Raw genomic sequence first — 22,527 nt, 5'->3', positions numbered from 1 at the left:
CGAACATGGCTTCAAAATGCTGCAACATTCCACGGTATAGTTGTAGGGTGTACGGTTTGTAATTTGGAAAATCGAAACAGGCATTCAAAACATAAAATGTGTGTGTCATATGTTTTAAGATTACAATTCCTGTTTTTTTAAAACACTGCTATCCCTCAACCAAAAAATAATGCCACGTTGGTTGGTAGATATATGCATGGAAAGGAACTTGTGCGTACAATTGTTAATTGCAAATGGCAAAAGAGTTATGCATAGATGTAACCTTTGTTTTAATTTTTTTATATAGATTTTTGGGTTTGAACATTCCCTCCTTAACTTAATTGCAGTCAAAATATTCTTTCTTAACTTCTTTAGCTTCAAGAAATCATGGAACATAATTTTACCTCTATACAAGTCACTAGTTCGACCACACTTAGAATACTGTGCACAGTTCTGGTCTCCGGTGTATAAGAAAGACATAGCTGAACTGGAGCGGGTGCAGAGAAGAGCAACCAAGGTTATTAGAGGACTGGGGGGGTCTGCAATACCAAGATAGGTTATTACACTTGGGGCTATTTAGTTTGGAAAAACGAAGACTAAGGGGTGATCTTATTTTAATGTATAAATATATGAGGGGACAGTACAAAGACCTTTCTGATGATCTTTTTAATCATAGACCTGAAACCGGGACAAGGGGGCATCCTCTGCGTTTGGAGGAAAAAAGGTTTAAGCATAATAACAGACGCGGATTCTTTACTGTAAGAGCGGTGAGACTATGGAACTCTCTGCCGTATGATGTTGTAATGAGTGATTCATTACTTAAATTTAAGAGGGGACTGGATACCTTTCTGGAAAAGTATAATGTTACAGGGTACATACACTAGATTCCTTGATAGGGCGTTGATCCAGGGAACTAGTCTGATTGCCGTATGTGGAGTCGGGAAGGAATTTTTTTCCCCAATGTGGAGCTTACTCTTGCCACATGGTTTTTTTTTGCCTTCCTCTGGATCAACATGTTAGGGCATGTTAGGTTAGGCTATGGGTTGATCTAGATGGACTTATAGTCTTCCTTCAACCTTAATAACTATGTAACTATGGACACATCAGGGTTAAAGACTGCTCTATTTTTACTTGCAGTGGGGGAAATAAGTATTTGATCCCTTGCTGATTTTGTAAGCTTGCCCACTGAAAAAGACATGAACAGTCTATTATATTAAAGGTAGGTTAATTTTAACATTGAGAGATAGAATATCAAAAACAAAACCCAGAAAATCACATTGTATAAATTGTATAAATATATTTGCATTTAGCAGTGAGTATACAATATTAAAAATATAGAAAAAGATATAATGAACATTTTGATAAAATGATATTGTAATAATACACTTTTTCCTTTAAATAGTAACTGTTGTTTTAATTTTTATTTAATAAAGCAATAATATAAGCGAAAATAAGAAACTTTATAACATATTTTATCAAAGAAATTTCCTTTTTCCTTCTAGATTGATCATTCATTTTCAAAATTCTCAATTCATGGTTAAAGTCCATCTTCAGTTAGAAAGTATATTTTTAGTATTCAGTACACTGGCAGTCTAATTTCATATAGTATAATAGTCATACAGATCCACCTGAAAGGCATTGAGTGGGAAACCACACATTTTGGCCAAGTGGGTGTTACAGTCAGCTCAAAGAGATCTTCTGTTGACATGCTTGGGGTTGGCCACTCTTTTAAGGAAAATCTAAGGATTCTGCTAAACTGGCAAACTAATTTCATATAATAAATATTAGAGACCATGAGAAAGAATATGAGTTGGCAGTCTCACATTACAACAATGTGGGCATAACAGCCAACTCAAAGTGTTTTTTTTATTGACGAGCTTGAGGTTGGCCACAGTTTTTAACAGACTCTAAGATTCTTCCTGGTCTTCACTGCAGGGTCTCCCATGTTGACACTGCAGAGTAGCGGCTGACCAGTGGAGTGAGCTAAGGGAAAAAACAGATGAGACGTGATCAAAACTAGAGAGTAAATACTAAGGACAAATTTTGGATCCAACTAATTTAGGAATAATTATTATAGAAACTTGATTCCAGCTCACCCAGCTGCTCTATGCTCATCCACCTGGGGCTCAGAATCTGGCCTCGCACTAGCCTCACATCAAGGATGATAGAAAAAAATTGAGTCCAGCTCAACAGGACTGGATTTTCATTTTCTTTTTACTTTTCAAACGAAAATATAGTGCATACAAAAGAAAAATTTACATGGTCGACATGACCCAGTCGATGCGTTTCGACTTCACTAAATTTAGGAATAGCCTGACTCCTGACGTTCCAAATGAATTAATAGGCAAAAAATAATTAGGCAGTTTCAGGTTAAACTAGAAGGGGCAACTGGAAGTTAATCCAGATGAATAGTCCTGTAAAAATCTTGGTCGGAAAACTAGTATATTAACCAATAAGATGAAAATCGTTGGCACAGAATAATAAAGTAACGAGAGGGCATTGATGGTCCTGATCGGCCTTGGAATATCTTCTTTTATTGGCTTCCCTGATGTTAGATGGAACCTGTGAGTGCTATTCCGTGCCGCACAAGAGGTTGGTACACAAAATGAGAATGCTTGGTCTGGGGGAAAATGTGTGTAAATGGGTTAGTAACTGGCTTAGTGATAGAAAGCAGAGGGTGGTTATAAATGGTATAGTCTCTAACTGGGTCGCTGTGACCAGTGGGGTACCGCAGGGGTCGGTATTGGGACCTGTTCTCTTCAACATATTCATTAATGATCTGGTAGAAGGTTTACACAGTAAAATATCGATATTTGCAGATGATACAAAACTATGTAAAACAGTTAATACAAGAGAAGATAGTATTCTGCTACAGATGGATCTGGATAAGTTGGAAACTTGGGCTGAAAGGTGGCAGATGAGGTTTAACAATGATAAATGTAAGGTTATACACATGGGAAGAAGGAATCAATATCACCATTACACACTGAATGGGAAACCACTGGGTAAATCTGACAGGGAGAAGGACTTGGGGATCCTAGTTAATGATAAACTTACCTGGAGCAGCCAGTGCCAGGCAGCAGCTGCCAAGGCAAACAGGATCATGGGGTGCATTAAGAGAGGTCTGGATACACATGATGAGAGCATTATACTGCCTCTGTACAAATACTTAGTTAGACCGCACATGGAGTACTGTGTCCAGTTTTGGGCACCTGTGCTCAGGAAGGATATAATGGAACTAGAGAGAGTACAAAGGAGGGCAACAAAATTAATAAAGGGGATGGGAGAACTACAATACCCAGATAGATTAGCGAAATTAGGATTATTTAGTCTAGAAAAAAGACGACTGAGGGGCGATCTAATAACCATATACAAGTATATAAGGGGACAATACAAATATCTCGCTGAGGATCTGTTTATACCAAGGAAGGTGACGGGCACAAGGGGGCATTCTTTGCGTCTGGAGGAGAGAAGGTTTTTCCACCAACATAGAAGAGGATTCTTTACTGTTAGGGCGGTGAGAATCTGGAATTGCTTGCCTGAGGAGGTGGTGATGGCGAACTCAGTCGAGGGGTTCAAGAGAGGCCTGGATGTCTTCCTGGAGCAGAACAATATTGTATCATACAATTATTAGGTTCTGTAGAAGGACGTAGATCTGGGGATTTATTATGATGGAATATAGGCTGAACTGGATGGACAAATGTCTTTTTTCGGCCTTACTATGTTACTATGTTACTATGTTACTATGTATTCATAGGCAGGATTACTAATGGCATTGGTAATCCTGCCTAAGAATGCAATTGCATATTGTACAGTTGCATACATTGTTCATTGACTCCCATTGCAAAAGTAAGTATTGTGGTATTTCAATGCATTCCCATCCAACCAAATATCTTTCGGCTTCCGTTGGGTCTACTATGCTTTATAAATACATTCAGTGTACACATTGAGAACATTCCCGGGCTGCTAAAACTTAAAAAAAAAACTTCCATAAAATGATATGATGAACCACTGAGAGATGGTGGCAATATTTTGCTCCGGGAATACATTGTTTTGTAGGCTTTAGTCTACATGACAAATTTCAGGCTGCTGAGAGCTCATAAAGAAAAACATATTGTTGACTATATAATCTGTATGTATATTATTCAGAAATAGCCAATGGTTTACTTTGTTCAAGAGGACAATGATCACTGCCTTAAAGAATAAAAATCCTGAACACTTAGGGAACAGATTTCGTGACAGAAGTAGTCCTCATTTTAACCCACCAATAAAAAAATATTTTGAAACTATATGAATTTGTTTTCTTCCAATGTTCCTTGTAGAACGCTGATATCCTTGGAATTTAAAATATTCATATAGGAAGGCACTTTTGTATGGTTGAAATTATTCATAGAAAAGCAATTATATAGCTACATATGTTACAGTACCTCATGATGCATCCTATCATAGCAGGCCATTTTGTAATCTGTTTTGATTGCTTTAAGCACATTTCTAAATATAATTCATACAATCATCATGCCTGTACATAGGTAATTTAAAATAAGAAAATGCCCTTAAATGCTTTTCTTTCTTTGAAATCAGCAAACTGGAACGACTTCTAGTTTGGGTGCGTTTATGTGCACGTATGGCTACATAGATACATAGGTGATAAATGAGACGTTCATCAAGTTTTAACCTTTTCTTTCTAAGATATTTCCACTGCTTGACTAAATATGTTTCCTCATTGGGGTTTATAATTTTCATATATTTAGGGCCTCATTCAGACGTCTGTTTTTCTCACCGATAGAACACGTACCTATTATAGTCTATGCCGCTATTAACACATGTCCTTTGGCATACCATGTGTCTGCTTAACTATTATTGAGACAGACCCATTTTTTTTTTATACAAATCTGAGTCTGCGAAAATCTCGGATCACGTCTCTTGCTGTACTTTTTTAATTCCATGTACTACAAGAAAAGCGAACATGTGAATAAGTCAGAAGGATTTTTTTCCAAACTTACCGTAATATTTTCTTATTTCTTCATTATAAGGTAGAGCACTCATTACATTTATTCATTTTGTTGCGTGCCCTTGAATCTTCCTCCAGTTTGCCTACATTTAATTTATAGGGTGAAGCCTAAAACTGCACCCCATATACAAGATGAAAGTCCTTAAAAAAGTTGTAACATTGATTAAGAAACAGACATAGACAAAATTGTTGCTCCCCTTCTGTTAAAGATTTAAAAAACCCCGCAATATTCAGTGAAATAATCTGAAACTTACAAAATTAATTTTCAATTTTAATTTATCAGCTAATGAAAATCAGTAATTGCTTTTGAATTGTGGTTCAAGAAAAAAAAAAGAAAAAAACAACAAAAACAAATGAAAAGCGCCTTGGGAAAAAATGATGGTACCCTGAACTTAAAGGGACTCTGTCACCTGAATTTGGAGGGAACAATTTTCAGCCATAGAGGCGGGGTTTTCGGGTGTTTGATTCACCCTTTCCTTACCCGCTGGCTGCATGCTGGCTGCAATATTGGATTGAAATTCATTCTGTGTCCTCCATAGTACACGTCTGCGCAAGGTAATCTTGCCTTGTGCAGGCATGTACTATGGAGGACAGAGAATGAGCTTCAATCCAATATTGCAGCCAGCATGCAGCCAGCAGGTAAGGAAAGGGTGAATCAAACACCCGAAAACCCCGCCTCTATAGCTGAAAATTGTTCCCTCCAAATTAAGGTGACAGAGTCCCTTTAATATTTTGTTGCACAACCTTTTGAGACACTCACTAGTAACAAACGATTTCAGCAACTTTCAATGAGACTTCTGCACCTATCCATAGATATTTTGGCATACTACTTGTGCGTAAATTGCTTCATCTGTCTATGCTGTGAAGATGCCTTCTCCAGACTGCAGATTTCAACGTTATTCCACTTACGTTCAATAGGATTTAGATCAGGGCTCATAGATGGCCACTAGAGAATAGTCCAATGCTTTCCTCTTAGCCATGCTTAGATGTTTCTATCAATGTGCTTTGGATTATTATCCTGTTTGAGAATCTATGACCTGTGAATATGACCCAGCTTTAGGACACTAGGCAGCACATTTTGCTCTGGAATGCCTTGATAATCATGAAATTTCATTATACCCTGCACAGATTCAAGACCCCCTGTCAGATATAGCAAAACATAATTGTTCCAGAGTAGGTACAATGCTCTTCTCTTTGTATGCTTCATTTTTTTCATTTGTGAATATAGAGCTAATGTAATTTGTCAAAAGGCTCCAGTTTGTCTCATTTGTCCTCAATCGTCTTCCAAGAAGTCCACTTTGGCCAAGACAATGACGTATGGTGTGATCTGACACTGATGTACCTTGACCTTAGAGTTCACCTCTAATTTCTTTGGCAATTGTCCTGGGCTCTTTGGTTACCATTCGTATTATCTCTTTCTTAAATTTTTCATCAATTTTCCTCTTGCGGCCACAACCAGGGAGGTTAACTACAGTCCCATAGACCACAAACTTCTGAATAATGTGTACAACTGTAGTAACAGGAATATCAAGCTTTTGGAAATGGTCTTATAGCCTTTACCTTTAACATGTTTGTATATAATGTTATTTCTAATCTCCTGAGACAACTCTCCCCTTAGCTTTCTTTGGCCTATGTTCAGTGTACTGTAACGACCGGTACGCCGGTCGTTGTTTGAGAATGGAATACGGCGCTGCTATGACCGACTCGACCACGATATGATACCAAACCAACTTCTCTTTATAACTTGTGAAGAAGATAACAGGATTTTACGTCTCAATAAGGAGGGATCCCAAGTGCCAGCTTCACAGACAGGAGCAGGACTACCCAAAAGCTATGAGACTCCCTCCCTTATCTGGTACAGGGCCTATCCGGGGTTCTACCGTGACCGTGACACATGGTCCTCTCAGGTATATAATCTTACACCCGCCTCCCACCTTAATTACAATAGATTCCAGGTACCCTGTTTTCCCCTTTATATATATATATATATTTACACAACTAATCACTTCAACTAACACAATATGTAAACAGTGCACTGTTCTCTTTGTGAACACTCAGAGCAGACACCCTGACAGAATATCCTCAAACAGAAAACAACTGGAATTGTTATTCTGATGTCCATCCGCTAGATTTAATTAGCTTCCTAGGTTACCAAATTCTCTGATACAGGTGCAGGTGAAGATTCAGATCAGTCTTCAGATCAGTCCCAGCAGTATTTCATGGAGCTCTCCTATGGCATTCATGTTTTTACCAGAGTCTCGATATACAGGAGCTCACACAGACTCCATCAGTCCATAAGTAGTCTCAGTAACAGGGATGTTCTTGGAGATGCTGAGAATCCTATCTAACTCTCCCTAACTGACTAAACAGTCGGTGAACGGTCACACATCCCAGTTTACTCATGGAAACAGCTCCCTCTGCATCACACCGTCCAATTTGGATCACTTTTGGCTCCCAATCCTTCTGTGTCTCTCAGGCAGCACTTCCTCTCAAAATTTTACCTCACAAGTCCCCGTCCCAACTACTTCCTGTTTCCAGAACTTTCTTCTCTTGTTCCATGGTGACCTCTAGTGGCCAAACTAAGTTGTTGCAGCATCATTTATTATAGCAAAAAACATTAACATGGTACAGTACGACACTCACTGTTTAAATAGGCAGACTGACTGATTACAAGTTTGTAGACACCCGTAATGCTAATTACAGGATGCATCCTATTGTAACATCTTGTTATGGAAAAAATATTTTCAATCTTTTTTAGGGGTATCATCATTTCTGTCCAGGCCACTTTCATTAGTTCATTCTTAACATTTTTCTTTTGACCCACAATGCAAAAGAAATGGCTGATTTTAATTAGTTAGTATTCAGTAAATTTAAATTGAAAATTATTTTTGTCAGAACCTCTCAAAATGAAAATGCAGTCCAACCTGTAGGCATCATGTCATAGAGCAGGGGGAGTGGAGCAGATTGATATATAGTTTTGTGAGAAAAGACTCATTGTGACCTGTGATTGTGCCATTTAATGCTCTGCTCTTTTCTAGGATTTTCAGTCCAGTGGGTGGTGCAATCAGTGACTGACAGCTTTCTTTGTATGAGTTTACATTTAGAGATAACTGTCAATCACTGATAGGACCGCCCACAGGACTTATGTTATACTGAATCTTGTCTAACAAAACTATATATCAATCTGGTCATCTTTCCCTGCTCTATAACATGGTGCATGCAAATTGTACTGCATTTTCATGGTGAAAGATTCTCTTTAACAGAGGAGTACCAACAATTTTGTCCACTTGTGTAGGTCATCCATATCAGATAGATGGTGCCCAATCCTACTGATCAGCTGCCTTCTCTGCTGCCAACTGGAAGTAAGCAGTAAGTTGTACATAGCACCAGTGACTTCATAGTTGACTTGGAATTAACCAGTGGTTATTACATACAGTATAATGATTTTGGTTTGTGTTTTTTTGTGCCATTTTTGGGGTCAGTGGTATTCCTTAAAATGCATCATGCCCCAAGTATGGTGTTTTATTTTCTGGTGTTTCCCATATGCTATTCTCAGGGGTATAACAATCACCGTCACAGAGAGTGTCTGTGTGGGAGGGAGGACCACTGATGCCAGCTGAATTGTATTGCAGCACCTGAAATAGTAGGGACATTATACAAGTTAGGGGCCCAGGATAGGGGTCATTATACCAAATTTTGGTCCAAGATGGGGTCATTATACCACAAAGATGTTCAAGATGGTACCCATTATAGTACGGAGGACATTATTAATTCAGGAAGGGGCCCATTAATAGAGAAAGTGGCCAATGATAGGGGACATTATTATAGAAAGGGACCAGGAAGGTGGACATTATTACAGAAAGAGCCCAAGATGGAGAACATTATTACAGGTGTGGACAGAATGTCAGACATTACTACAAAAAAGGGCCAGACCAGGGGACTTTATTACAGGAGGGTTACACGCACGTCTTTATAGGATCTAGAATGCTACAAAGGCCCTAATATCTTACCAACATAGGGGTGGAGGTCTTAGGTCCAAATTTTGCCGCAGGGCCCATGGAACTCCCGCTATACCACTGGCTATTCTCTGTAGGATTTGAAAAATAGCAAGAAAAAGCATGAAAGAAAAAAATTGCTAAATTGCAAAACATGGCATCAAACATTCTTTTAACCCCTTAAAGGGAACCTGTCACCTGAATTTGGCGGGACCAGTTTTGGGTCATATGGGCGGAGTTTTCAGGTGTTTGATTCACCCTTTCCTTACCCGCTGGCTGCATGCTGGCCGCAATATTGGATTGAAGTTCATTCTCTGTCCTCCGTAGTACACACCTGTGCAAGGTAATCTTGCTTTGCGCAGGCGTGTACTACGGAGGACAGAGAATGAACTTCAATCCAATATTTCGGCCAGCATGCAGCCAGCGGGTAAGGAAAGGGTGAATCAAACACCTGAAAACTCCGCCCATATGACCCAAAACTGGTCCCGCCAAATTCAGGTGACAGGTTCCCTTTAATCCCATATGACGTACTATCCCGTCGAGGTGACCTGGGACATAATTCCCAGGGACGGGATAGTACATCATATGCGGTCGGCCGCGCTCACGGGGGGAGCGCGGCCGATCGCGGCCAGGTGTCAGCTGACTATCGCAGCTGACATCTGGCACTATGTACCAGGAGTGGTCATGGACTACTCCCGGCACATTAAACCCCGAAACACTGCGATCAAACATGATCGCACTGTTCTGGGGGCAAAGGGAAGCATCGCGCAGAGAGGGGGCTCCCTGCGGGCTTCCCTGAGACGATCGGTACAAGGCGATGTGCTCACCTTGTACCGAGCGTCTCCTCCCTGCAGGCCCTGGATCCAAAATCAGGTAAGCCAGGAGCAGGGCACGCCAGATCGCTGATCTGACACAGTGCTCTGCAAAGTGTCAGATCAGCGATCTGTCACTATACAGTGATGTCCCCCTGGGACAAAGTAAAAAAGTAAAAAACATTTTTTTAGATGTGTAAAAAAAAAAAAAAAATTCCTAAATAAAGAAAAAAAATATATTGTTCCCATAAATACATTTCTTTATCTAAATAAAAAAAAACAATAAAAGAACACATATTTAGTATCGCCGCGTCCGTAACGACCCGACCTATAACACTGTTCCACTAGTTAACCCCTTCAGTGAATACCGTAAAAAACAAAAAACGAGGCGAAAAACAACGCTTTATTATCATACCGCTGAACAAAAAGTGGAATAACATGCAATCAAAAAGATAGATTTATAAAAACATGGTACCGCTGAAAACGTCATCTTGTCCCGCAAAAAACGAGCTGCAATACAGCATCACCAGCGAAAAAATAAAAAAGTTATAGTCCTCAGAATAAAGTGGTGCAAAAATAATTATTTTTTCTGTAAAATAGTTTTTATCGTATAAAAGCGGCAAAATATAAAAAAAATGTAAATGAGGTATCGCTGTAATCGTTCTGACCCAAAGAATAAAACTGCTTTATCCATTTTACCAAACGTGGAACGGTATAAACGCCCCCCCAAAAGAAATTCATGAATAGCTGGTTTTTGGTCATTCTGCCTCACAAAAATCAGAATAAAAAGCGATCAAAAAATGTCACGTGCCTGAAAATATTACCAATAAAAACGTCAACTTGTCCCGCAAAAAACAAGACCACACATGACTTTGTGGACCAAAATATGGAAAAATTATAGGTCTCAAAATGAGGTAACGCAAAAAATATTTTTTGCAATAAAAAGCGGCTTTTAGTGTGTGACAGCTGCCAATCATAAAAATCTGCTAAAAAACCTGCTATAAAAGTAAATCCAACCCCCCTTCATCACCCCCTTAGTTAGGGAAACATAAAAAATTTAAAAAATGTATTTATTTCCATTTTACCATTAGGGTTATGGCTAGGGTTAGGGTTAGGGCTAGGGTTAGGGCTAGGGTTAGGGTTAGAGTTAGGGCTAAAGTTGGGGCTAGGGTTGGGGTTAGGGTTGGGGCTAGGGTTAGGGTTAGGGTTGGGACTAGGGTTAGGGTTGGGGCTAGGGTTAGAGCTACAGTTAGGGTTGGGGCTAAAGTTAGGGTTAGGGCTGGGGCTAAAGTTAGAGTTAGGGTTGGGGCTAAAGTTAGAGTTAGGATTGGGGCTAAAGTTAGGGTTGGGGCTATAGATAGGGTTAGGGTTTGGATTACATTTATGGTTGGGATTAGGGTTAGGTGTTGTGAGTTCTGTTTTTGGGCTCCCTCTGGTGGTTACTGATGGTACTGGGTGACTTGTGTTCTCTGCGGTCTCTGGTGTCCACCTGTTCCATCAGGTTATGGGTGTTTCCTATTTAACCTGGCTTTTTTGTCATTTCCTCGCCGGCTATCAATGTAATCAGCGTGTCTTTTTACCTCTGCTCCCTGCGTCTGTTATCTTCAGGACAAGCTAAGTTTTGATTTTCCTGTTCCACGTTTTGCTTATTTTTTGTCTTAGTCCAGCTTGCAGATATGTGATTCCTTGCTGCTGGTTGCTCTAGTGGGCTGAAATTACTCCTCATGTTCCATGAGTTGGCACATGAGTTCAAGTAATTTCAGGATGGTTTTTTGAAGGGTTTTTCGCTGACCGCGCAGTTCACTTTTGTATCCTCTGCTATCTAGCTTTAGCGGGCCTCATTTTTGCTGATTCTATTTTCATAACTACGTATGTGCTTTCCTCTCATTTCACCGTTATTACATGTGGGGGGCTGCTATTTCTGTGGGGTGTTTCTCTGGAGGCAAGTGAGGTCTGTGTTTCTTCTTATAGGGGAAGTTAATCCTTCGGCTGGCGTGAGACGTCTAGGAATCATCGTAGGCACGTTCCCCGGCTACTGCTAGTTGTGTGTTTAGGTTCAGGATCGCGGTCAGCTCAGGTTCCATCACCCTAGAGCATGTTTTGTTTTTGTGCTTGTCCTTTTGTGATCCCCTGCCATTGGGATCATGACAGTATAGCCGGCCAGAAAAAATTGGTCATCGTTTTGGCTGAAGTAGGAGGAAAAGTAGTCTGAGGAAGTTTTTTTTTTTTTTTTTTCCCCTCCTCAGTGTTTGCTGCCTAGCCTTAATTGCAGCTTGACTGCTTCTTTCCTCCTCTTAATCCTTGAATGGCTCTGACTAGGGTTGAGCGAAACGGATCGTTCATTTTCAAAAGTCGCCGACTTTTGGCAAAGTCGGGTTTCATGAAACCCGACCCGATCCCTGTGTGGGGTCGGCCATGCGGTACGCGACTTTCGCACCAAAGTCGCGTTTCGTATGACGCGCTTGGCGCCATTTTTTTCAGCCAATGAAGGGGCGTGGGCAGAGTGATGACATAGGTCTTAGGGGCGTGGACGCCTATCGCCATGTTGTCGCTTGTGCGCTGTAGCGATTTGCACTGTGTAACACCAGCTTTTCAGTTCAGGGACGGACGGAGGGGGGGGAGAGAGAGAGAGAGAGAGAGAGAGAGAGAGATAGAGAGAGAGAGAGAGAGAGAGAAAAAAAAAACAAAAAACCCATTGGCTTTGCATTGGGTTTCGTGTTTCGGTCGATCCTCGACTTTTCGCCATAATCGGCCGATTTCACTCGACTCGACTTTTGAGATAGTCGGGTTTCGCGAAACCCGGCTCGACCCTAAAAAAGTCAAGGTCGCTCAACCCTAGCTCTGACCTCAGCTGTTTATCATGGACGTCCAAAGTTTGGCTTCCAGCCTGAATAATCTTGCTGCTAAGGTTCAAAATATACAAGATTTTGTTGTACATACGCCTATGTCTGAACCTAGAATTCCTGTCCCAGAGTTTTTTTCTGGAGATAGATCTAGTTTTCTGAATTTTAGGAACAATTGCAAGTTGTTTCTTTCCTTGAAATCTCGCTCCTCTGGAGACCCTGCTCAGCAGGTCAAGGTTGTTATATCTTTCCTGCGGGGTGACCCTCAGAATTGGGCATTTGCATTGGCACCAGGGGATCCTGCGTTGCTCAATGTGGATGCATTTTTTCTGGCATTGGGTTTGCTCTATGAGGAATCTAACCTAGAGATTCAGGCTGAAAAAGCTTTATTGGCTCTCTCTCAGGGGCAAGATGAAGCAGAAATATATTGTCAGAAATTTCGGAAATGGTCGGTGCTTACTCAGTGGAATGAGTGCGCTCTGGCTGCAAAATTCAGAGATGGCCTTTCTGAGGCCATTAAAGATGTTATGGTGGGGTTCCCGGCGCCTACAGGTCTGAATGAGTCCATGACTATGGCTATTCAGATTGATCAGCGTTTACGGGAGCACAAACCTGTGCACCATTTGGCGGTGTCTTCTGAACAGGCACCTGAGATAATGCAATGTGATAGAATTCAGTCCAGAAGTGAACGGCAAAATTATAGGCGGAAAAATGGATTGTGTTTTTATTGTGGTGATTCAGCTCATGTTATATCAGCATGCTCTAAACGCACAAAAAAGGTTGATAAGTCTGTTGCCATTGGTACTTTACAGTCTAAGTTCATTCTGTCTGTGACGCTGATTTGTTCATTATCATCCATTTCCGTCGATGCCTATGTGGATTCAGGCGCTGCCTTGAGTCTTATGGATTGGTCATTTGCCAATCGCAGTGGGTTTAGTCTGGAACCTCTGGAAGTTCCTATTCCCTTGAAAGGAATTGACTCTACACCTTTGGCTATGAATAAACCTCAGTACTGGACACAAGTGACCATGCGTATGACTCCCGTTCATCAGGAGGTGATTCGCTTCCTGGTACTGTATAATTTACATGATGTCTTAGTGCTTGGTCTGCCATGGTTACAAACTCATAACCCAGTCCTGGACTGGAAAACAATGTCTGTGTTAAGCTGGGGATGTCAGGGGGTTCATGATGATGCATCTCCGATTTCTATCGCTTCATCTACTCCTTCTGAGGTTCCGGTATTTTTGTCTGATTATCGGGAGGTTTTTGAGGAGCCTAAGCTCAGTTCGCTTCCTCCTCACAGGGATTGCGATTGTGCTATAGATTTGATTCCTGGCAGTAAATTCCCTAAAGGTCGTTTGTTCAATCTGTCAGTGCCAGAGCATACTGCTATGCGGAATTATGTTAAGGAAAACGGAAAAGGGACATATCCGTCCATCTTCGTCCCCTTTGGGAGCAGGTTTTTTTTTTGTGGCCAAAAAAGATGGTTCCTTGAGGCCTTGCATAGATTATCGTCTTTTGAATAAGATTACAGTCAAATATCAGTATCCTTTGCCATTGTTGACTGATTTGTTCGCTCGCATTAAGGGGGCTAAATGGTTCACTAAGATTGATCTTCGGGGTGCGTATAATCTTGTGCGGATAAGGCAGGGTGATGAGTGGAAAACCGCATTTAATACGCCTGAGGGCCATTTTGAGTATTTGGTGATGCCTTTTGGACTTTCTAATGCTCCTTCTGTCTTCCAGTCTTTTATGCACGATATTTTCCGTGAATATCTGGATAAATTTATTATCGTGTATTTGGATGATGTTTTGTTTTTTTCTGATGACTGGGAGTCTCATGTTCAGCAGGTCAGGAAGGTGTTTCAGGTCCTGCGGGCCAATTCTTTGTTTGTAAAGGGTTCTAAATGTCTCTTTGGAGTCCAGAAGATTTCTTTTTTGGGGTATATTTTTTCCCCTTCTACTATTGAGATGGATCCCGTCAAGGTTCAGGCTATTTGTGACTGGACGCAGCCTACATCTCTTAAGAGTCTACAGAAGTTCTAGGGCTTTGCTAATTTTTATCGTCGCTTCATAACTAATTTTTCTAGTGTTGTGAAGCCTTTGACGGATTTGACTAAAAAGGGTGCTGATGTTACTGATTGGTCTCCTGCGGCTGTGGAGGCCTTTCAGGAACTTAAGCGCCGGTTTTCTTCTGCTCCTGTGTTGCGTCAGCCAGATACGTCGCTTCCTTTTCAGGTTGAGGTTGATGCTTCCGAGATCGGAGCGGGGGCGGTTTTGTCACAGAGAAGCTCCGATGGCTCAGTGATGAAGCTATGTGCGTTCTTTTCTAGAAAATTTTCGCCCGCTGAACGGAATTATGATGTTGGTAATTGGGAGCTTTTGGCCATGAAGTGGGCATTTGAGGAGTGGCGTCATTGGCTTGAGGGTGCTAGACATCGTGTGGTGGTCTTGACTGATCACAAAAATCTGATGTACCTTGAGTCTGCCAAGCGTCTGAATCCTAGACAGGCTCGTTGGTCACTGTTTTTCTCCCGTTTCAATTTTGTGGTTTCATACCTGCCAGGTTCAAAGAATGTTAAGGCGGATGCTATTTCTAGGAGTTTTGTGCCTGACTCCCCTGGAAATTCTGAGCCCACTGGTATCCTTAGGGATGGGGTGATTTTGTCGGCTGTCTCCCCAGACTTGCGACGTGCTTTGCAGGAGTTTCAGGCGGATAAACCTGATCGTTGTCCGCCGGAAAGACTGTTTGTTCCGGATAATTGGACCAGTAGAGTCATCTCCGAGGTCCATTCTTCTGTGTTGGCAGGTCATCCTGGAATATTTGGTACTAGAGACTTGGTGGCCAGGTCTTTTTGGTGGCCTTCCTTGTCGAAGGATGAGCGTTCTTTCCTGCAGTCTTGTGGAGTTTGCGCTCGGGCTAAGCCTTGCTGTTCTCGGGCCAGTGGATTGTTGTTACCTTTGCCTATCCCGAAGAGGCCTTGGACGCACATTTCCATGGACTTTATTTTGGATCTCCCTGTCTCTCAAAAAATGTCCGTCATATGGGTTGTGTGTGACCGCTTTTCTAAGATGGTTCATCTGGTACCCTTGCCTAAGTTACCTTCCTCCTCTGAGTTGGTCCCTCTGTTTTTTCAAAACGTGGTCCGTTTGCATGGCATTCCGGAGAACATCGTTTCTGACAGGGGATCCCAGTTTGTGTCTAGATTTTGGCGGACGTTCTGTGCTAAGATGGGCATTGATTTGTCCTTTTCATCTGCATTCCATCCCCAGACGAATGGCCAGACGGAACGAACTAATCAGACTTTAGAAACTTATTTAAGGTGTTTTGTTTCTGCTGATCAAGATGACTGGGTTTCCTTTTTGCCGCTTGCCGAGTTTGCCCTTAATAATCGGGCTAGTTCTGCTACCTTGGTTTCTCCTTTCTTTTGTAATTCGGGGTTTCATCCTCGTTTTTCCTCTGGTCAGGTGGAGCCTTCTGATTGTCCTGGAGTGGACATGGTGGTGGATAGGTTGCATCGGATTTGGAGTCATGTGGTGGACAATTTGAAGTTGTCCCAGGAGAGGGCTCAGCAGTTTGCTAATCGCCGTCACCGCGTGGGTCTTCGAATTCTTGTTGGGGACTTGGTGTGGTTGTCTTCTCGTTTTGTTCCTATGAAGGTCTCTTCTCCTAAGTTCAAGCCTCGGTTCATCGGTCCCTATAGGATCTTGGAAATTCTTAACCCTGTGTCGTTTCGTTTGGATCTCCCGGCATCGTTTGCTATTCATAATGTGTTCCATCGGTCGTTGTTGCGGAAGTATGAGGTACCTGTCGTTCCTTCGCTTGAGCCTCCTGCTCCGGTGCTGGTGGAGGGTGAATTGGAGTATGTTGTGGAGAAGATCTTGGATTCTCGTGTTTCCAGACGGAAACTCCAGTATTTGGTCAAGTGGAAGGGTTATGGTCAGGAGGATAATTCTTGGGTGATTGCCTCTGATGTTCATGCTGCCGATTTGGTCCGTGCTTTTCATAGGGCTCATCCTGGTCGCCCTGGTGGTTCTCGTGAGGGTTCGGTGACCCCTCCTCAAGGGGGGGGTACTGTTGTGAGTTCTGTTTTTGGGCTCCCTCTGGTGGTTACTGATGGTACTGGGTGACTTGTGTTCTCTGCGGTCTCTGGTGTCCACCTGTTCCATCAGGTTATGGGTGTTTCCTATTTAACCTGGCTTTTTTGTCATTTCCTCGCCGGCTATCAATGTAATCAGCGTGTCTTTTTACCTCTGCTCCCTGCGTCTGTTATCTTCAGGACAAGCTAAGTTTTGATTTTCCTGTTCCACGTTTTGCTTATTTTTTGTCTTAGTCCAGCTTGCAGATATGTGATTCCTTGCTGCTGGATGCTCTAGTGGGCTGAAATTACTCCTCATGTTCCATGAGTTGGCACATGAGTTCAAGTAATTTCAGGATGGTTTTTTGAAGGGTTTTTCGCTGACCGCGCAGTTCACTTTTGTATCCTCTGCTATCTAGCTTTAGCGGGCCTCATTTTTGCTGATTCTATTTTCATAACTACGTATGTGCTTTCCTCTCATTTCACCGTTATTACATGTGGGGGGCTGCTATTTCTGTGGGGTGTTTCTCTGGAGGCAAGTGAGGTCTGTGTTTCTTCTTATAGGGGAAGGTAATCCTTCGGCTGGCGCGAGACGTCTAGGAATCATCGTAGGCACGTTCCCCGGCTACTGCTAGTTGTGTGTTTAGGTTCAGGATCGCGGTCAGCTCAGGTTCCATCACCCTAGAGCTTGTTTTGTTTTTGTGCTTGTCCTTTTGTGATCCCCTGCCATTGGGATCATTACAGTTAGGGGTGTGTCAGGGTTAGGGGTGTGGTTAGGGTTATGGTTGGGATTAGGGGTGTGTTTAGGATAGGGTTTCAGTTAGAATTGGGGTTTCCACTGTTTAGGCATCAGGGCTCTCCAAATGCGACATGGCGTCCGATCTCAATTCCAGCCAATTCTGCGTTGAAAAAGTAAAACAGTGCTCCTTCCCTTCCGAGCTCTCCCGTGCGCCCAAACAGGGGTTTACCCCAACATTTGGGGTATCAGCATACTCAGGACAAATTGGACAGCAACTTTTGGGGTCCAATTTCTCCTGTTACCCTTGGAAAAATACAAAACTGGGGGCTAAAAAAAATTTTTTGCAGAAAAAAATGATTTTTTATTTTCACGGCTCTGCGTTATAAACTGTAGTGAAACACTTGGGGGTTCAATGTTCTCACAACACATCTAGATAAGTTCCTTGGGGGGTCTAGTTTCCAAAATGGTGTCACTTCTGGGGAATTTCTACTGTTTAGGTGCTTCAGGGGCTCTGCAAATTCAACGTGACGCCTGCAGACCAATCCATCTAAGTCTGCATTCCATATGGCGCTGCTTCCCTTCCCAGCTCTGCCATGCGCCCAAACGGTGGTTCCCCCCACATATGGGGTATCAGCGTACTCAGTCAGGACAAATTGGACAACAACTTTTGGGGTCCAATTTCTCCTGTTACCCTTGGAAAAATACAAAACTGGGGGCTAAAAAATAATTTTTGTGGTATAAAAATGATTTTTTATTTTCACAGCTCTGCGTTATAAACTGTAGTAAACCACTTGGGGTTCAAAGTTCTCACAACACACCTAGATAAGTTCCTTGCGGAGTCTAGTTTCCAAAATGTTGTCACTTCTGGGGGGTTCTACTGTTTAGGTGCATCAGGGGCTCTGCAAACGCAACATGACGCCTGCAGACCATTCCATCTAAGTCTGCATTCCAAATGGCGCTCCTTCCCATCCGAGCTCTGCCATGCGCTCAAACGGTGGTTCCCTCCCACATATGGGGTATCAGCGTACTCAGGACAAATTGGATAACAACTTTTGGGGTCCAATTTCTCCTGTTACCCTTGGGAAAATACAAAACTGAGGGCTCTGCATTATAAACTGTAGTGAAACACATGGGGGTTCAAAGCTGTCAAAACACATCTATATAAGTTCCTTAGGGGGTCTACTTTCCAAAATGGTGTCATTTGTGGGGGGTTTCAATGTTTAGGCCCATCAGGGGCTCTCCAAACGTGACATGGTGTCCCATCTCAATTCCAGTCAATTTTGCATTGAAAAGTCAAATGGCGCTCCTTCCCTTTCGAGCTCTGCCATGCGCCCAAACAGTGGTTTACCCCCACATATGGGGGATCAACGTACTCAGAACAAATTGTACAACAGCTTTTGGGGTCCATTTTCTCCTGTTACTCTTGGTAAAATAAAACAAATTGGAGCTGAAGTAAATTTTTTGTGAAAAAAAGTTAAATGTTCATTTTTATTTAAACATTCCAAAAATTCCTGTAAAACCCCTGAAGGGTTAATAACTTCTTGAATGTGGTTTTGAGCACCTTGAGGGGTGCAGTTTTTAGAATGGTGTCACGCTTGGGTATTTTTTATCATATAGACCCCTCAAAATGACTTCAAATATGATGTGGTCCCTAAAAAATATTGGTGTTGTAAAAATGAGAAATTGCTGGTCAACTTTTAACCCTTATAACTCCCTAACAAAAACAAATTTTGATTCCGAAATTGTGCTGATGTAAAGTAGACATGTGGGAAATGTTACTTATGAAGTATTTTGTGTGACATATCTCTCTGATTTAAGGGCATAAAAATTCAAATTTGGAAAATTGCAAAATTTTCTAAATTTTTGCCAAATTTCCATTTTTTAAACAAATAAACGCAAGTTATATCAAATAAATTTTACCACTATCATGAAGTACAATATGTCACGAGAACACAATGTCAGAATGGCCAAGATCCATTGAAGCGTTCCAGAGTTATAACCTCATAAAGGGACAGTGGTCAGAATTGTAAAAATTGGCATTAATGTGCAAACCACCCTTGGGGCTTAAAGGGACACTGTCACCTGAATTTGGAGGGAACAATCTTCAGCCATGGAGGCGGGGTTTTGTGGTTTTTGATTCACCCGTTCCTTACCCGCTGGCTGCATGCTGGCTGCAATATTGGATTGAAGTTCATTCTCTGTCGTCCGGAGTACATGCCTGCACAGTGCAATCTTGCCTTGCACAGGCGTGTACTATGGAGGACAGAGAATGAACTTCAATCCAGTATTGCAGCCCAGCCAGCATGCAGCCAGCGGGTAAGGAAAGGGTGAATCAAAAACCACAAAACCCCGCCTCCATGGCTGAAGATTGTTCCCTCCAAATTCAGGTGACAGTGTCCCTTTAAGGGGTTAAAAAAGTCTGTGAAAAATAATCAAAATATGTCGAATTTTTTTAAAATAAATTATTTTTGAAGTTTAACAAATGCTGAAAAAAAGTGTCTGCAAAGGAAGCCCCACTCAGGTTTTTGTTGTTTTCCAAATTTGTGAATTGTAAGCTATGCAAATAATCCTTTAAAATGCTCACTTAATGAAACTTTCAAGTCTTCAAAATATATTTGCCCCTGGAGCCAACTTTTTTTTCATTTAATATTGTGTCAGTTAATTAGTGCCTCAAATTTGCAAATTCTTTATTGGTTTATATCAATGTAATACCCACAGCTCATCTTATTGCTTGAGTTGAATGAAATATGATACTGTTTATTCTATTAAAAAGAAGACTTGAAATTGTTACCCAAGTGCCACAGGAATTCTTGCCATTTTCTCATCAAATTCTTCATCAGCTTTTTTTTTTATGTTAAAAGTCACATTGTTTTGGGTTTTTCTATCTTGGCATATAAATGAAATTTAATGTGCCCCGGTGGAGCAAACATCTGTAGGGATATTTTATGTACAATATCTATTGCAAAGAGGAAAGTATACAGCGTAACTGATGTGAAACCTACTTTAGCTTCATTTTAATGTTTGCAATGTAGAATGGAACCAATTTCTTTTGGTGATGTTGGAGATATTGAACTTAGGTACAACGAATGAGCACTACTTTGCAGCGGGTGTTACTCTAAATAATTGTTACCGTACTGTTTTTAGCAACAAACCTTATCTACAAAACCTGATTAAATAGGTTCTAAATACAACAGCTTCTGGGATTTAGGTCCACATTTATATGCTAAGCAGATGAGCCATGTTTGGGAATCTGGAAGTATCGAAAGACTGCCAGGTGCATACCCTTTGACGGCAAAACTTTATAGTCTCTCAACCCTAATGAATACACAAAAGCTGCAATGAAAAAACGGTTTTACTAACCAAAAACTTCTGTTTCATCACTTTGGTGCTCTTATATGTTTGACTTAATGAAGATTGATTACTAGGAGATCTAATTTTGTGATTAGAAGGTTACCGTAGCTATCCGCGCATAGGTGCACTCTGTGCTACATAAGTTTTTATGATTTTGTTAATCTCTTTTATATACTTTTAGGAATATTCTCATTATAGATTTGTTCTTCTTAAGGCTATAATGACCATTCTACTTAACCAAATCAACACTATGGATTAGGACTGGGTCATATGAAAGTCTAGGAAAGTACAAGATAGGAACCAATAATTCAGCTAATTCATTCAGCTTTAATTTTGCTCCGGAAAAGTGGACAGGCGAGGAAAACAACCATTTTTTGGCTGTCATTGACAACACCATTGGCTATGAGATGGTAACGAGGAATCGATAAATATAATTAAAAGTTAAAACATTTATTGAAGGGTAAATCTTTGGACTTCATGGCCTCCTACATTTCTGTTGTGACAGGGCTCCAGTAAAATGGGACCATGATACTATGTGTCTATCAATTCATCTTTTCTCCTCTAACTTAGAACTATCCTGGTAATTTTAAAACAATATGCTCCCTATATTATTTTGGTCATATGGACATGACATTTTGACAGACTATGTAAAAAGTTATACATTTTTGACCAGAGGCTAATGATTCCTTTCAGTGTTGGTCCAAAACCCCATTATGAAAAAACAAATATTCTTTTAAATTAGGAATAAATATTTATCACACATTTTCCATTTTATCATATTTAAGTTCCCAAAGGAGCATTCCATGGCCCATAAGTCTCCTTATGTTGCTTTTGCACTCTCCAAAAGGAGAATGTTCTGCCTTCTTCCATGTCTGCGCTATGTGGATTCCAGTATACAGCTAAACCTTCTTTACATCCCAAATAAACAGACTGTAAAGTTCAGTAGTCTTTGGTTTATTGGTGCGATGATATGAAGATGAACATGTATGGTAAAACTATAAGAGTACAAATAGTATCAGTCAATACTGGGCACATCACAGGAACCAGCAGCAATGATAATACTATATAAAGTGTACAGTGAATAGATTAATGATAAACAGCTATGACAATATTCATTGCAGAAAGCACAATTCTACACAGAGGTATGTATGTAAAACAAGCATCCTTGACAGAGTACAGTGCAAGAAATACAAACTAAGATGGAGGATTACAGAGCACAATACACCTGTACTAACACAATACTATGACAACGACTTATATAACAAGCTTTAACAAAAGCGCACAGTCAAGGCTACAATTCTCACTGGATTATCTGAAGGATGGGGATAGTAGTAAGATGTTAGCAGAAGCAAGAAACACGTGTCTTGTCTGCATAGCGGTAACTTGTCTGCAAGTCCAGGCTTGTCTGAAAACATGTCTCCTTCACAGAGGAGCAAGGCGTGGTCCCACAAGCACACTGAACACTGTGAGAATTCTGCCAGATCGTGCTAAACATATCTAAACGTCCTAAAAGGATAACATATCACCTCTTACGGGTTGGGTCGTAACAAGTGTCAAGCTACAAATACTTTCTCTTACTGAGCATAAATCAGCAGAACAGAGAAACTGTACTGAATCCCCTGTTGGAGGCCTCTCAGCCAGCCAAACAGATCTCCTGCTTTGCACTGATGAGGAGCTAACACCCCAAACACGTGTTTGCAAATTGAACCCACCGCAAA

General features: G+C 41.2%; 1 long non-coding RNA gene across 1 annotated transcript; it reads right to left on the bottom strand.

Moving 5' to 3' along the window:
- Positions 1-1,752: 1,752 nt before the first annotated feature.
- LOC138647380 (uncharacterized) lies at positions 1,753-22,222 on the bottom strand. The gene is made up of 3 exons (XR_011314953.1): positions 22,114-22,222; positions 9,001-9,077; positions 1,753-1,962 (listed from the first exon to the last, which is right to left on the bottom strand). It is a non-coding gene; the product is annotated as an uncharacterized lncRNA (long non-coding RNA).
- Between the last annotated feature and the right edge of the window lie 305 nt (positions 22,223-22,527).

Source organism: Ranitomeya imitator, chromosome 8 (genome assembly GCF_032444005.1).
Source record: "Ranitomeya imitator isolate aRanImi1 chromosome 8, aRanImi1.pri, whole genome shotgun sequence".
NCBI lineage: Eukaryota > Metazoa > Chordata > Amphibia > Anura > Dendrobatidae > Ranitomeya > Ranitomeya imitator.
The sequence above is the reverse complement of the archived record's forward strand: the minus strand, read 5'-3'. Positions and strand labels throughout refer to the sequence as shown.